Source organism: Tursiops truncatus, chromosome 8 (assembly GCF_011762595.2).
Source record: "Tursiops truncatus isolate mTurTru1 chromosome 8, mTurTru1.mat.Y, whole genome shotgun sequence".
In the NCBI taxonomy this organism is placed as follows: Eukaryota; Metazoa; Chordata; class Mammalia; order Artiodactyla; family Delphinidae; genus Tursiops; species Tursiops truncatus.
Genome location: NC_047041.1, coordinates 91,995,067 through 92,012,140, shown reverse-complemented (window position 1 = coordinate 92,012,140; position 17,074 = coordinate 91,995,067). Strand labels below are relative to the sequence as shown.

General features: G+C 37.5%; 1 protein-coding gene across 3 annotated transcripts in view; it reads right to left on the bottom strand.

Annotated features, from left to right (window-relative positions):
- Positions 1–17,074, bottom strand: part of TTC17 (tetratricopeptide repeat domain 17) — a 153,597-nt gene that overhangs the window by 66,288 nt on the left and 70,235 nt on the right. The window lies entirely within an intron of this gene.

Here is a 17,074-nt window from a genome sequence, read left to right as displayed (position 1 = left end):
ACATTCTATGGGCTAAATATTGGGAGGATGGTGTGGAATGCATAGTGGGCCATGGTATGAAGATGAAAAAAAGGATTGGTCCCTGCTCTCAATGAGCTAGAGAAGTCCTGTAGGAGTAGTGTCTTATACACAAGTAACTGTAATGGCAAGTCACAGGAGCTGAAGGAGAGGCGCAGGTGGCATGACTGGTTATGCATTACTTATAATTAAGGGATCAGTAAGGCATATAGCAGAAGTGGGCCTTGAAGGATGGGCAAGATTAGAATTTTTGTGTGGGGGGAGGGCAGGAGGGAGGGTTATGGGGAAGAGCTACTGAAAACAATATAAGCCGACACAAGGAACCAGGAAAGCAGGGTGTATGTGGTAAAGAAAACAAGTATTCCACAATAGCATCATCATATGTCATGGTTTGGTATAATTTCCATTGACTTTGCAAAAGACAGAATGATATTAAAGTCCTTATGTGGTCAGTGAGCTTAAATTAAGCATGTCTATTCACATCAACCACATATTCTTGCAGTGAGTTGGCTTCATTCAATTCTTAATACCTAAAATAAGCCTATAAACAGAGGGTTGGGATGAGGCAACAGGGGAGGGCTTAGATTTCCTAGCTACTCACAACCTCTGGAGTTTATATTTACCTCTCCTTTCTCTTGCTGCAAGTGATTGGTCACCTGCTGATGTCAAGGAAAAAAATCTGGTAGAAAAATCAATAGATTTAACTCTGCTCCCCCTCCTCAAACTATAAATGGAGGCCCAGAGATATAAATAATGGGGAAGGGACCTTCCATCAGAAGCATTTACTGCCATTAGGCTTGCGCTTTTTCCTAAATGCAATTTCCTAATGCAAGGCCAAGGCTAATAAAACGTCAAAGGCTACTTGGTCTTTTTTACTCCTCAGACTAAGTGGATTATAAGAACAGTATCTTTAAATGAGAACACAAGAGCCTAGTTATTCCATGATTGTTAAGGACTTGAGCCCAGTAATATCTCATAGGACTTAGACATGAGGACAAAGAGGGTTAGGCATTGTCCTTTACACTGGTTTGGGTAATAAGTATGATATTTAAACAAAGGTTAACAAAAAAGGCCACTGAAGTCCCTCTACCACAGAACGTTTTGAGCAAGGCCTTGTGGCCTTCAGTAAGAAAGTTCCCTAGCTGCCTGATATCAGACCCACTTTAGGGGTCTGGGATTAAGACAGGAACTTTGATTTGAGTATATCTACCTAAATCTAAGTACATATTATCAGTGCACTAAATCAAGTGAAAAGCATAGAAAAATAAATGATAGTATCATACTGTTTCCTTTTGCTTTATATCACCAAAGTTGCCTGGAGGCATTCACCTCAGTGGCCACTTTTCACGTAATAAATAACATGGTTTCTTGCTCTCTCCCAGTTTTTAACATTTATGGTACTTAGGCAGTGTACGGTGAGGGAGGTGGTGAATTGTTTTGTTCACGTTAGGTTTTCCTCTAGCTGTATTTCACATCATCAAGGGAAATTGGCTATATGACTACAGGTATACCAGGACTCAGAAGACTTGATCAACCCCACATACCCTATCAGCTGCTACTGACCTCTAGTTCCTTCTCCTGAAATTTGATATGCTTGTTTTATTATTTTTTAAAATAATTATCATTTTAGATATTTGTGATTTGACTGGGTTATTAAGTACTGCCTGACAGCTAAAGCAGTTTAAACTGCTTTCAGAGTGGCAAATTTTGAATGGCAAATTTAGATTTGTTGTTATATCAATAAAAATAAACTAAATGAGAAGAGAAATCCGAAGCTGTGTTCATTTCAACAGCTATGAAATATGATTTAAATTTCTCCTGTATTTTCAAGATCCTAACTAAATAAACTTTGGTGGTTAAGAAAAAGTAACAGACTACTGAGATTTTCTTGGTCAAGGATCACAATAGTTTAGTATGAAATAAATCCGACTATTGTAACAACCAACACTGAAAGAAAAAAGGGGGGGAAAACCCAAAACCAGCATATACACGGACACACAGATACATGCCAGGTATCCTCAGTCATATGTATTTTAAATCTCACCAATGCTCTTTTCTACTGATTATCAGGCTCAACTGCTTTATTTCCATCAGCCCATGGAACTGAGTTAAAAAAAAAAAATCATTCAATGATTAAATTTGTGAAGGGGTTGAAATACTTGGTGCTCACTGTTTTTTGTTTTTCTTTAATAAATGTATTTATTTTACTTATTTATTTTTGGCTAAGTTGGGTCTTCATTGCTGCGTGCGGGCTTTTAGTTGCGGCGAGCAGGGGCTACTCTTTCGTTGAGGTGCGCGGGCTTCTCACCGCGGTGGCTTCTCTTGTTGCAGAGCATGGGCTCTAGGGGTGTGGGCTTCAGTAATTGTGGCACACGGGCTCAGTAGTTGTGGATCACTGGCTCTAGAGCGCAGGCTCAGTAGTTGTGGTGCATAGGCTTATTTGCTCTGGAGCATGTGGGATCGTCCTGGACCTGGGATCGAACCCGTGTCCCCTGCATTGGCAGGCGGATTCTTAACCACTGCACCACCAGGGAAGCCCCTATTTTTTTGGTTTGTTTTCTGTTTATTTTGGCTGCACCTTGCAGCTTGTGGGATTTTAGATCCCTGACCAGGGACTGAAGCTGGGCCCACGGCAGTGAAAGCACCGCGTTCTAACCACTGGACTGCCAGGGAACTGCTGGTACTCACTGTTTCAAACAAGAACTCCAAAACTGGGAATTCATTTCAACTAGTTGGTTTGCAGTGCACGTAAAGAATTTTCTGAGGCATAGGTCACTTAAAAAAGAGCCCACTCTAATGTAGCATGGATTTGTGTGTGTGTGTGTGTGTGTGTGTGTGAGAGAGAGAGAGAGAGAGGGAGAGAGAGAGGGAGAGAGGGAGAGAGGGAGGGAGGGAGGGAGGGAGGAAGGAGGGAGGGAGGGAGGGAGGGAGGGAGGGAGAGTTCTGCCAATTAGAATAATCTTTTTGAATGGGAAGGAGTCATGCAAATGCTTGCTATATGAGATAGCAAAGCTTAACATCACAAACTGAAATATCCCCAAAAACATCTGCAACAATGAATGGAAACTGAAGATGTAAAAAGATAGCATCCAATGAACTTGCCTAACTTACTACACACAAAGTATTTATAACTAGAAGTTAGCCCCCTTCAGTTCCTATCAGGAGACAGGTACTACTGCAGTGACAAACCATATTAAAAATATCTTGCTCAATAATTAGTGGGGGCTAGATAAAACAGACCCCATCTTGCTCATCCTTCATTTTTCTTGCTGGTGTGTACAATCACTGTGACCTCAGTGATGTGAATGCAGGAAACCACAGTAAGTTCCTGACGCAGAATGGCGCCTATACACAAAGAAAGATGTCTCAGTGTAACTTTCCAACCCTATCTGTAGGTAAGTGTTCACAAAATATGATTAACGATGCCTTCCAGTGGGTGTCCCCGCACTACATACAGAGCATAAAGGAAGCAGAACCATGATCTTAATTTACAAACTCAAAAGTGTAACTCACTTCCTACTGGAGACTCAAGATAGTAACCCTAACACTGGCAAAGACCATTCGCACACCTGAAGTGTTAAGCTCTGTAACTCAGATTATAAATTTGCAACTTCTTCTTTTTAAGGTAATGAACAAAAGAATTCCATAACTGAGTAACAAGCTGCAGTGCTAACCTCCTAGCTGACTTCAAGAAGTGCTACTCAAATATCTAGAGTGACTGCTTAGTTGCTGCCCTTGGACACAGTCCTCTTGGAACATCACAACCAAGCTGCAGTGACTCAGTTCCAAGAGTCCCAGAGACAGAATAAAACCACTTGCTCTGTGTGTATTACATGCTGGGCCTAATAAATGCCTTCCTTCTTCACTCAGCTGCCAAAGTTTTCTACTATTTTATTCCAAACACAAATTACTTTTTCATGTTTCTAATAAGTGAATTTTTTTAAAGTCTTCCTTATTTGTGTCCTATTATATATGATCTAAAGAATGATTCCTGGTATCATTAACTATTTGCTTTAAGGTTATTTTAGTTACACAGTGACAGGATGAAACAAAAGTTATATAGTTTAGAATCTATGCCAGTAACTCTAAAAGTAATTCAACTATACATAGAGAGCTCACTTTAATATTTCTATTTTCCTAAAATTTATTCTTGTTTTAGTATAGATATTTCCCCATTTCACACAAAATACTTTTGATAAAATGAGGTCACCAAATGATTTTCTAAACTGTTAAACCCAGAGCTTCCCACACTATTCATTCGTCCACTACTGTCGTGATTTTCCCATAGGTACCAGTACCATTATTTATGCAATGTTCTTCTTTAAATGGAGTCACTGTTTAATCTTACATTAATTTATGTTAAAAGGGAAAATCAGTACCACTTTTCATGAATTACAGGTTTGATGTGCTGGTTATTTATTTCTTCTAATGCCCATTAGAATAAGCCACAAATACTAAAATCAAAAAATGTTACTCTAAGTACCACCTAAAAGCTCGTGTGCCTCTGGTGATATTTGTACCCTACTTTAGGAACCAATATAGGACACGCTACTGTTGATTTCTTTTTCCTTCTCAAACTCTCTGTTCTTCTGACCTTCAAGACCCAGCTCCCTCTTGGTTCTCCCAATACCTCTCTTTACTCACTTTCACTGCCTCTGCTCCTTAAACGCTAGTATTTTCTAAGATTCCATTCTAGGACTTTCCTTCTCACCCTGAACAATCTGAGGGAACCAGTGGCATCTCTGTATGAACATGTCTATCACTGAACTTATTTTCCAGCCACACATGAAGGCATAGGTAATTTCTTTTCCATATTCCTTCTCTAAATTAATGACATTGACATGATCCAGTTATCAAAATTAGAAACCTCTCTATTCAATTCACCTTCTGAGTCCATTGTTTTCAGCCCTTCCTCTCTCATTGTATTTCTAACCTCCTCTGCCCCTCTTCACACTCATCTGACAACTGGCCTCTTACTTCACTGAGAAGTAATCAAAAGTCGCACCAACATACCTACATCTATACCTATAAACTGTACCTTCTCCTATTCAAGGACAACCTCTACACTACACTTGTGCCTTGGAGCCCATCCCCTTCTGTTTATTCAAGAGTTTTGCTTCTACAATTTTTTCTGCATCCTCAATTTCTTCCTCTTTACTGGATATTTCCTATAGGAACACACTGCAATACCTCTTATTTTTAGAACAATAAAGCCAAAACCAAATATCTTCGATCCCACATTCCCCCACAACTACAATCCCATTTTTCTGCTCCTCACTACAGCAAAACTCCTTGAAAGAGCTGCTGGCCATCTCCACTTCACCTACTTCACAAGCCATTTAATACAAACTTTTAGAAGACTGCCAACAACCTCCATGTTCAGAAATCCGATGCTTTAGTCTCTGTCCTCATCCAACTCAAGCTTAGGATATATCCACGTAGCATAAGAATAACGATATAACTGACCACTCCTTGGAACACTTTCTTCGCTTGGCTTCTGGAACAGAACACTTGCCTGGTTTCCCTACTGTCTTACTGGCTACTCCTGTAATGTTCTTCCTCTTCCCAATCACTAAATGTTGGTTGGAATGCCCTAGTAATTAATCGCTGACCTCTTTTCTTTTTATACTAATCACTGAGGTAAGTTCATCCAATTTTGTGATTTTAAAAGACAATTCGTATGTCCATGTTCACAAATTTTCATCTCTAGCCTGGTGCTCTTCCTTGACCATAATGACATTCATATATACCCAACTGCCTACCCAATACCATCACTTAAACATTTAGAAGGCAACTGAAACTTGTTTAAAACCAAACTTGTTTTTCTCCCTAAATCTGTTCCTTCCTCAGACTTTATCTCATTAAATAGCACCACTGGTTATTAAAAATCTCATTAAATAGCACCTAGTTGATTAGGTCCCATATTTAGGAGTCACCCTGACCCCTGCTTCTTTCATTTCCCATACTTCCTCTGGTAGTGTCTTATTGGTTCCACCTTCAAAAATATACCCCAAATATGATGATCACTTCTCACCTTCTCCCCTCTCACCCCACTGGTCCAAGGCAACATCATCCTTCACCTACATTTTTTGTGTGTGTGTGTGTGTGTTATGCGGGCCTCTCACTGTTGTGGCCTCTCCCGTTGCGGAGCACAGGCTCCGGACGCACAGGCCCAGCGACCATGGCTCACGGGCCCAGCTGCTCCGCGGCATGTGGGATCTTCCCAGACCGGGGCACAAACCCGTGTCCCCTGCCTCGGCAGGCGGACTCTCAACCACTGCGCCACCAGGGAAGCCCCACCTACATTTTTGCAACAGCACCCTAACTGGTCTTCCTGCTTGTGCCATTACCTGACTACAATCTATCTTCAACAGAGCAGCCAGAAGAATCCCGTTAAAACGTAAATCAGATAATTTTCCTCTAATGCTCAAAACCTTCCAAATCATACATCTTTCTCTTAGAATAAAAGCCCAAATTATTAGAATGGTCTGTAAGGCAGTAAAGATGCGGTTCTACCCTCCTCCCATTCGTCTCTGCTTTCATTTCCTCCAACACCACCAAACCACAGAAAAGCTCTCCTTGCATAAGCTTTTGCAACAACTATTTTCTCTGCCTGAAATGCTCTTATGCTGTATGCCTGCATGGTCCAACCCTTTACCTCCTTCAAATCTTTGCTCAAGTGTCACTTTCTCAATGGGGCCTCCCTTAACAATCCAATTTAAATATCACACCAACCCTCCTGCTCTATTTATTTTTCCCCAGAGCACTTATTTGCTAACGTACTAAATAACTTCTTTCGTATGTTTATCATCTGCTCTGTTTCTCTTTACTAGAATGGAGCTCCGTAAGACTTGGAGTTTTTTGCTTGCTTGTTTGGTTTCTAGTTCCTAGAATAGTAGACATTAGTTGAATAAATGAATGAATAAATAAGCCATACTCAGGTCCCTTTGCTTGAAAGAAAACAAATACTCTATTGCTTTAGAAGGTTATATCCACTATCAAATTTCATTTTTCTTAAATATTATTTGGCCAGGTTAACAATCTATAATGACTGGAGGACAACTGTAGAAAGATCTTAAGCAGGGGCCAACAGGCTCATTCCTCAAAAGAAAACAATTTTTTTTGCATGCTGGACAAAAAATTCATGTTAAAAACCAAGAAGTATTTATATACATATTAAATGTCCTTCGGAGGCTGAAGTGTAAAACCACTGGTTAACAAAACCTGCCTAAATGTCTTAACTTCTTATGAAAACAAAAGGTAACCATTTTGCTCATGAAACCAAAATGCTGGGAATCCCAAAAGACAAATATTACCTACTGAGTGAATATTACAAGTACGGCTACCAGATCTTCTGTGTACAATCCAATGCATTACAGCAATCTAATGATGCAAAATACAGAAGAGAGGAAAGTGACACGCTAAACTGAAACGGACCATTTTAGATGTGCTTTTAGGGTTTATTATGACTGTCCCCCATAATATAGTTCAGAGGCATGTTTTATATAGGGATGTATGTATCTCTTTTGAGGGATGATATACGAAGTGCAGTGATTATGCTACTTTCATAAAATGACTCAAGAATCTACAAATATGAATTCTTTCCGTCTTGGCAGTGGAATAGTTTATGGCTTGAGAATAAAAGAATTACGCATGAGAGCCACACTGGCCTTACAAGACAGAGGACTCAGATTTCAGTCTCTGTGCTACCAATGACTGACGCTGTGACTTGAGTAAATCATAACTTTTGCTTCTAGATTCATAAAAAAGGCACTTTCTTATTCCTTCTCTCACCGTCATATAGATGCTTATCAAAGGATTGTTTGTTAACCAAATAATTAAAGCCCTTTAAGTAAAGAAGTATAAAAATTTATACATATTACATATAGAGAGGTACATCTAGCTTTGTTGCAGGATGCACCTGCACCTACAGGATTCTGAGCCTGTAAAAAGTTAACCAGTTTTCATTCTTCCAACAAAAATAAATGGAGGTAAGCTAACTTGTAGCATATTAAAAATGCTATAAAAACTGTGTCTTTCAGACTGTATTTTCTTTCTTTCTTTTTTTTTTGCGGTACGTGGGCCTCTCACTATTGTGGCCTCTCCCGCTGCAGAGCACAGGTTCCAGATGCGCAGGCTCAGCGGCCATGGCTCACGGGACCAGCCGCTCCGCGGCACGTGGGATCCTCCCAGACCAGGGCACAAACCCACGTCCCCTGCATTGGCAGGCGGACTCTCAACCACTGCGCCACCAGGGAAGCCCTCTTTCTTTTTTTGTAAAGCAGATATCTTCACTAATTCTCATCAAGAATGTGATAAAGCAGGTCCTTAACTGCAGGTAGAATGTGTTGGATAGTCCACAGGAGGGCAGCAAAATGCAGGATTTCTTTTCCTTCAAAATCTGAACTCCATGTAAAATTGCTTTAAGCTACAAGTTATAAATCTACAGAAATTTGGGTGGAAGAACACAGACTAAAACCACAGGCAAGAAACAAGTTATAAAACGACATAAGATTTAGGTAAATAGTACGTAGATGCTATAAATACAGAAACATTATAAAGACAACACAGGGGCTTCCCTGGTGGTGCAGTGGTTGAGAGTCCGCCTGCCGATGCAGGGGACACGGGTTCATGCTCCGGTCCGGGAGGATCCCACATGCCGCGGAGCAGCTGGGCCCGTGAGACATGGCCGCTGGGCCTGCGCGTCCGGAGCCTGTGCTCCGCAACGGGAGAGGCCACAGCAGTGAGAGGCCCGCGTACCGCAAAAAACAACAACAACAAAAACAAACAAACAAAAAAAAGACAACACAGGATAATTCTTCTGCACAGTGGAACAGATATTAAAGCTCATGTATGTGATTTGGAAATTCTATTTTTTTCTATGGTGGTGAAAGCTCTGAAATACACTTTATAGAGAAATGTATATAAAATTCTAACCATACCTAGTCATTAAAGTCTGAGTTCTGTATAACATTTATTCATAATTTCTAAAGATCTGGGCCAATAATTTTAAGTGGGTAGGTGTCTCAGCGGATTAAGAAAAGACCAGTGTTCAGCGATTGTGGGGCTGATGCTTAATTATACTCAGTTAATAACAATGCCATTGTTAGCAGCATACCTATACGCATGCAATGAAGTCTAACAAATATAACCTTCCGTTGGTCTTATCTTTTCTAATGTAAGAAAAGTAATACTGAGTGAAGAATACTAAAATTATGCATATCAGAGACATAATAATAGAACAATGTATATTGCTTAAGTAGTAGAAAGCATCTTTTTTAGATGTAACTTTTTAATTTTCAAATCAGTGAAACTGAAGAATGAAAGTACGTAGAAAATACTCTTAAGTAATAAACACTTGGAAAATCCACTATCATGAATATTACAGATTTAATATCCACGTTTTGCTTATTATAAATTATTTTCCATTTTTCATCATTAGAGAATATAATCATTATTGCTTCATGAAATCCCATTTTCTGTGACACCTTGTTATTTTCAATTTTTAAAAAGTTCTTTTTTAGTGTTGAGCACTCAAGAGACCTTACTTATACTCAAAAGCATTGTAAGTTTATTTAACAGGTTCCATTTTACTTTAAAAAAGGCCAAGTATGTTGTTATTGAAAAATGAGTTTGTTCAAGTGGCCAATTCAGTTCTATTTAAGTTGAATTGTAAAATAACAAGCCAATAAATGTGGACAAAAAGTATGTATTTAAAAACTGCCAAAATAAAATGTTTAATCAAAACTGGAAGCACTAGCTTCTCTTTCACAGTCAACTTGAGAGCTGGCAATTAAAAAATCTATTATGTTTTCCTTCCCAGCATCCTTGAAACTGTAATGCTGATATAAAAATACCTATAAAAGAAAAGAATTTATTAAGTACTATTCAAAGGAGAGAGAGAGATGATGATAAGCAGTTTCTATAAGAACAAATGCAACTAATAAATGGCAGTAAATAAGAGGATTATCTAGATTAATCAAAGTTTGGGAAAACTGTCAGATAAATGATTCTGCACTAATTGACACATTTTTAGCTATAAAGTCTTTCAAGTAAGAAAAGTTTGTGAGCATAATGATTATGTACTTCTAAGCTGAATGAATCAGTATTCAAAGCTAAATACATCACCTGTGCATATACTCCAAGAAACATAAACTAAAAAGCTGTGTGAAAAATTTCCAAGATTATATATGAAAAGCAATACTTACTGATGTTAAAAGACTACTGATAATTTTACCATTCAGTTCATACTATCCAAGACATTACACTATATTACAGTTGCTATAAAAACAGTGTCTAATGTGGATCTTTAAAGAAAATAATTTAGGGAAGATTAACAACAGTGGTCAGAAAAGTTGTTTTTAAAATGTTTTCCAAGAGTATTTAACTATTTTTGATCTTGAAAAGCTCACCTGAAAAGCTTTTAAATTGGTAGCTTCTCAAACAGGCTTTCATAAGAGAATTTTTTAGGTTGGAAAAAGGGTGTATAAGGGCAGCTTAAATCTTGTCCAAAAAAACCCAATTACAATATTAATTCCTTAAAATATCACTCAGCCATAAAAAAGGAACAAAATTGGGTCATTTGTAGAGATGTGGATGGACCTAGAGACTGTCATACAGAGTGAAGTAAGTCAGAAAGAGAAAAACAAATATCGCATATTAATGTATATATGGTGGAATCTGAAAAAATTGGTATAGACAATCTTATTTACAAAGCAGAAATAGAGACACAGACATAGAGAACAAATGTATGGATACCAAGGGGAAAAGGGGCACTGGGATGAACTGGGAGATTGGGACTGACATATATACACTATTGATACTGTGTATAAAATAGATAACTAATGAGAACCTACTGTATAGCATAGGGAACTCAACTCAATGCTCTGTGGTGACCTAAATGTGAAGGAAATCCAAAAAAGAGGGCACATATGTATATGTATAGCTCATTCACTTTGCTGTACAGCAGAAACTAACACAACACTGTAAAGCAATTATACTCCAATAAAAATTTAAAAAAGACCCTCTGGACACCAAAGGCTGGGGTGTGCTCCCTTGGTTGGCAATACTCCACGTGTACTGTCACACATCATAGCTGGGAGGAGGTAATGTTGTCCATGACTCCATGGGAAGAGGGCAACCGGAGGTTCTGTATTTGTACCCCTCAAGGACTCTGCCTTGGCTGATTTTAACTAGTATCTTTTCCCTGTAATAAACTGTAACTATGAGTATTACAAAACAAATATGAATTCCTTGATTATTGGAAACAGAATCACAAGCCTTGCTTCTTGAAACCTTTCTAAAGTCATAATAAAAACTTTAGAAAGATATGTCAAACAAGATAACTTATGAAGCTTCTTTCAATATTGCAAAAATGAAAAAGTAAAGGGCAGACAGAATCATCTGAAGGTACAGAAATGCTAATCATTACTCAGAGGTTTTGTCTCCTTTTTCATCAACCGTTTAGTAGAGCTCAGAGATAACTGGAGTAAATGCAACTGTTAGGTTTTAAAATGTAAGAAGTTCATGGTTTTGACAGAGGCGTCTGCTTCTTTCAAGTTTCAGCTTTTCAAAGCTGGAACTCAGCAAAACAACCGTCAATAAATAGGATTATTGTGGAAACAAGTAATGCAAAAACACTGTTAAAGAAAAATTTAATACTGAAATTAGTACAGTATTATCCATGAGTTTTTAAACCTAGAAAATGCATATATTTCCATTAAGGGTAACTATTTATTTAGGAGTTAGCAGACGTTAGATTCTTTTCTAAACTAATTAATTACAATGTGAAAAGGGATAATGTTTTTTGTTTTTTTATACTGCAGGTTCTTATTTAGTCATCAATTTTATACACATCAGTGTATACATGTCAATCCCAATCACCCAATTCAGCACACCACCATCACCACCCCACCACACTTTTCCCCCCTTGGTGTCCATATGTCTGTTCTCTACATCTATGTCTCAACTTCTGCCCTGCAAACTGGCTCATCTGTACCATTTGATACCTCAATGATACCTCATTATACCTCATTGTACCATTTGATACCTCATTGATACCTCAATGATACCTCATTATAGTTGTGATTTGCATTTCTCTAATAATTAGTGATGTTGAAGAGCTTTTCATGTGCTTCTTGGCCATCTGTCTTCTTTGGAGAAATGTCTACTTAGGTCTTCTGCCCATTTTTGGATTGGGTTGTTTGTTTCTTTAATATTGAGCTGCATGAGCTGTTTATATATTTTGGAGATTAATCCTTTATCTGTTGATTTGTTTGCAAATATTTTGTCCTATTCTGAGTGTTCTCTTTTCGTCTTGTTTAAAGTTTCCTTTGCTGTGCAAAAGCTCTGAAGTTTCATTAGGTCCCATTTGTTTATTTTTGTTTTTATTTCCATTACTCTAGGAGGTGGATCAAAAAGATCTTGCTGTGATTTATGTCAAGAGTGTTCTTCCTATGTTTCCTCTAAGAGTTTTATAGTGTCCGGTCTTACATTTAGGTCTCAAATCCATTTTGAGTTTATTTTTGTGTATGGTGTTAGGGAGTATTCTAATTTCATTCCTTTACACGTAGCTGTCCAGTTTTCCCAGCACCACTTACTGAAGAGACTGTCTTTTCTCCATTGTATATCTTCGCTTCCTTTGTCATAGATTAGTTGACCATAGGTGCGTGGGTTTATCTCTGGGCTTTCTATCTTGTTCCATTGATCTATGTTTCTGTTTTTGTGCCAACACCATATTGTCTTGATTACTGTAGCTTTGTAGTATAGTCTGAAGTCAGGGAGTCTGATTTCTCCAGCTCCGTTTTTTCCCCTCAAGACTGCTTTGGCTTTTTGGGGTCTTTTGTGTCTCCATACAAATTTTAAGATGATTTGTTCTAGTTCCATAAAATATGCCACTGGTAATTTGATAGGGATTGCACTGAATCTGTAGATTGCTTTGGGTGGTATAGTCATTTTCACAGTATTGATTCTTCCAATCCAAAAACATGGTATATCTCTCCATCTGTTGGTATCATCTTTAATTTCTTTCATCAGTGTCTTACAGTTTTCTGCATACAGGTCTTTTGTCTCCCTAGGTAGGTTTATTCCTAAGTATTTTATTCTTTTTGTTGCAATGGTAAATGGGAGTGTTTCCATAATTTCTTTTCAGATTTTCATCATTAGTGTATAGGAATGCAAGAGATTTCTGTGCATTAATTTTGTATCCTGCAACTTTACCAAATTCATTGATTAGCTCTAGTAGTTTTCTGGTGGCATTCTTAGGATTCTCTATATATAGTATCATATCATCTGCAAACAGTGACACTTTTACTTCTTCTTTTCCAATTTGTATTCCTTTTATTTCTTTTTCTTCTCTGATTGCCGTGGCTAGGACTTTCAAAACTATGTTGAATAATAGTGGTGAGAGTGGACATCCTTGTCTCGTTCCTGATCTTAGAGGAAATGCTATCAGTTTTCATCATTGAGAACGATGTTTGCTGTGGGTTTGTCGTGTATGGCCTTTATTATGTTGAGGTAGGTCCCCTCTATGCCCACTTTCTGGAGAGTTTTTATCATAAATGGGTGTTGAATTTTGTCAAAAGCTTTTTCTGCATCTGTTGAATGATCATATGGTTTTTATTCTTCAATTTGTTAATATGGTGTATCACATTGATTGATTTGCATATATTGAAGAATCCTTGCCTCCCTGGGATAAATCCCACTTGATCATGGTGTATGATCCTTTTAATGTGTTGTTGGATTTTGTTTGCTAGTATTTTGTTGAGGATTTTTGCCTCTATATTCATCAGTGATTTGGTCTGTAATTTCCTTTTTTTGTAGTATCTTTGTCTGGTTTTGGTATCAGGGTGATGGTAGCCTCATAGAATGAGTTTGGGAGTGTTCCTTCCTCTGCAGTTTTTTGTAAGAGTTTGAGAAGGATGGGTGTTAGGTCTTCTCTAAATGTTTGATAGAATTTACCTGTGAAGCCATCTGGTCCTGAACTTTTGTTTCTTGGAAGATTTTTAATCACAGTTTCAGTTTCAATGCTTGTGACTGGTCTGTTCATATTTTCTGTTTCTTCCTGGTTCAGTCTTGGAAGGTTGTGCTTTTCTAAGAATTTGTCCATTTCTTCCAGGTTGTCCATTTTATTGGCATAGAGTTGCTTGTATTAATCTCTCATGACTCTTTGTATTTCTGCAGTATCAGTTGTTACTTCTCCTTTTTCATATCTAATTCTATTGATCTGAGTCTTCTCCCTTTTTTTCTTGATGAGTCTGGCTAATGGTTTATCAATTTTGTTTATCTTCTCAAAGAACCAGCTTTTAGTTTTATTGTTCTTTGCTATTGTTTTCTTTGTTTCTATTTCATTTATTTCTGCTCTGATCTTTATGATTTCTTTCCTTGTGCTAACTTTGGGTTTTGTTTGTTCTTCTTCCTCTAGTTGCTTTAGGTATAATGTTAGATTGTTTACTTGAGATTTTTCTTGTTTCTTGAGGTAGGCTTGTATTGCTATAAACTTCCCTCTTAGAACTGCTTTTGCTGTATCCCATAGGTTTTGGATTGTCATGTTTTCATTGTCATTTGTCTCTAGGTATTTTTAAATTTCCTCTTTGATTTCTTTAGTGATCTCTTGGTTATTTAGTAACATATTGTTTAGCTTCCATGTGTTTGTGTTTTTTACGTTTTTTTCCCTGTAATTCATTTCTAATCTCATAGCGTTATGGTCCGAAAAGACGCTTGATAAGATTTCAATATTCTTAAATTTACTGACGTTGGATTCTTTTCTAAGCTAATTAATTACAATGTAAAAAGAGCTAATGTTTTTTCATTAAAAAAATTTTTTTTTAAATGAGCTCTCTGAAAGAACCAAAAATGGTATTCCCTCTTCCCAAGTCAAATTATTTTCTTTTATAGTTATTGTATCAGATTCAATAATATTCTTGGGGACTTCCCTGGTGGCGCAGTGGTTAAGAGTCTGCCTGCCAATGCAGGGGACACGGGTTCTAGCCCTGGTCTGGGAAGATCCCACATGCCACAGAGCAACTAAGCATGCGAGCCACAACTACTGAAGCCCGCGTGCCTAGAGCCCATGCTGTGCAACAAGAGAAGCCACCGTAATGAGAAGCCCACACTCTGCAACAAAGGGTAGCCCCCGCTCGCCGCAACTAGAGAAAGCCTGTGCGCAGCAATGAAGACCCAATGCGGCCAAAAATTTAAAAATTATTAAAAAAAAAAAAAGAAGTGAGCAGGAAAAAAAAAATAGCAATTAAAAAAATATTCTTGGAATAACCTGGACTATCAGATACTACAATTTTGAGAAAGATCTGTTTCAAGTTAATAGTTCCCTGGGCTAGTTGAGATTATGTTCCAGGGGAAAAAGAGCTTAAGACAACTGAATTTCCTCTCTCAATATCAGTGAAATAAAATAACAATAAATTTCAAGAAACTAAAATACTAAGCAAAAGCATGTAAAACAAATACAAGAGAAAAGGCTTTTAGAAAAGGATCACTATATACATACAAAACCCTTCTTCCCAATAACAGAAAAGAAGAGAAGTGAGGGAGATGATAGTCAGTAAAGAAAATAAGAAATTCTATTAATATAAACAGCTCATTGAAAAAAGGTGAAATCCTGTTTATAAGGCTGTCCTTAGATATAACCTACAAAACTTTAAAGACCACAACATATTTTCTAGTATTATGTAAGAAGATAAAGATCCTTAACCTTTAGAGTCATATTCTGTATTCATTATGAATTTCTAATGGCTTACTTTTACATAACACCTACTCTGTGACAATAATCTCATTTAATCCTCCCAAAAAGTACATGAAATTTTACTGTCTTTCATTTTATAGATTAGGACACAAATTACTTTAATGGGAACAGAAAGATAGTAATGGCAAAGCCAGGGCTCAAACATGAATCTGTATGACTCTAGAACTAGCCACCCCACTATACTGCCTTGCTAAAAAAACACCGTTAGGCCTTCAGCATTCATGTACGAATTCTAGTTTAGATGCTGCTCAACAATGATCTACAACTGAGCTATAGAGTCTGAGAGATTTTTCGTTTCTTCACTAAAAAAAGGGCTCTGATATTTAAAATGACTTCCTGCCTTCCATTAAAATCCTAAGGCAGTCTGGTATAGTGAATCAGTTTGGGTGCCAAATCTAGTAATTACTGATGTCTTTTAGACAAGTCACTTAATGAAGTGTGTATCACTTTTTTTCTTCTTCTAAATACCTGAAGTGAAGGAGCTGAGCTAGTCTTCTGGTTGAATATTATAATCTAATTTGAACATTAAACACAGCATCTACTGTGTGCTCTACAAAAGCAAGGTACTGAGGATTCACATGTATATAAACTGAACCACTTATAATCCAAGTTAAACTCATTTTTTTTCTTCCAGTGAAGGTTAAATAATAATCAAATATCGTGGAACTACTATATTCAATATCCTATGATAAACCATAAATAAAAAAATATAAAAAAAGAATGTATTCCTTATATTCAATGTGCTCATACAATGTGTTCCTTTAAAAGCTAAAAATAAAATTACCATATGACCCAGCAATCCCACTACTGGGCATATACCCAGAGAAAACCATAATCCAAAAAGACACATGCACCCCAATGCTCACTGCAGCACTATTTACAATAGCCAGGTCATGGAAGCAACCTAAATGCCCATCAACAGATGAATGGATAAAGAAGATGTGGAATATATATAAAATGGAATATTACTCAGCCATAAAAAGGAACGAAATTGGGTCATTTGTAGAGACATGGATGGATCTAAAGACTGTCATACAGAGTGAAGTAAGTCAGAAAGAGAAAAACAAATATCGTATATTAACTCATATATGTGGCATCTAGAAAAATGGTACAGATGAACCAGTTTGCAGGGCAGAAATTGAGCCACAGATGTAGAGAACAAACGTATGGACACCAAGGGGGGAAAGTGACAGGGGGTGGGGTGGGGGTGAGGATGTGATGAATTGGGTGATTGGGATTGACATGTATACACTGATGTGTACAAAATTGATGACTAACAAGACCCTGCTGTATAAAAAA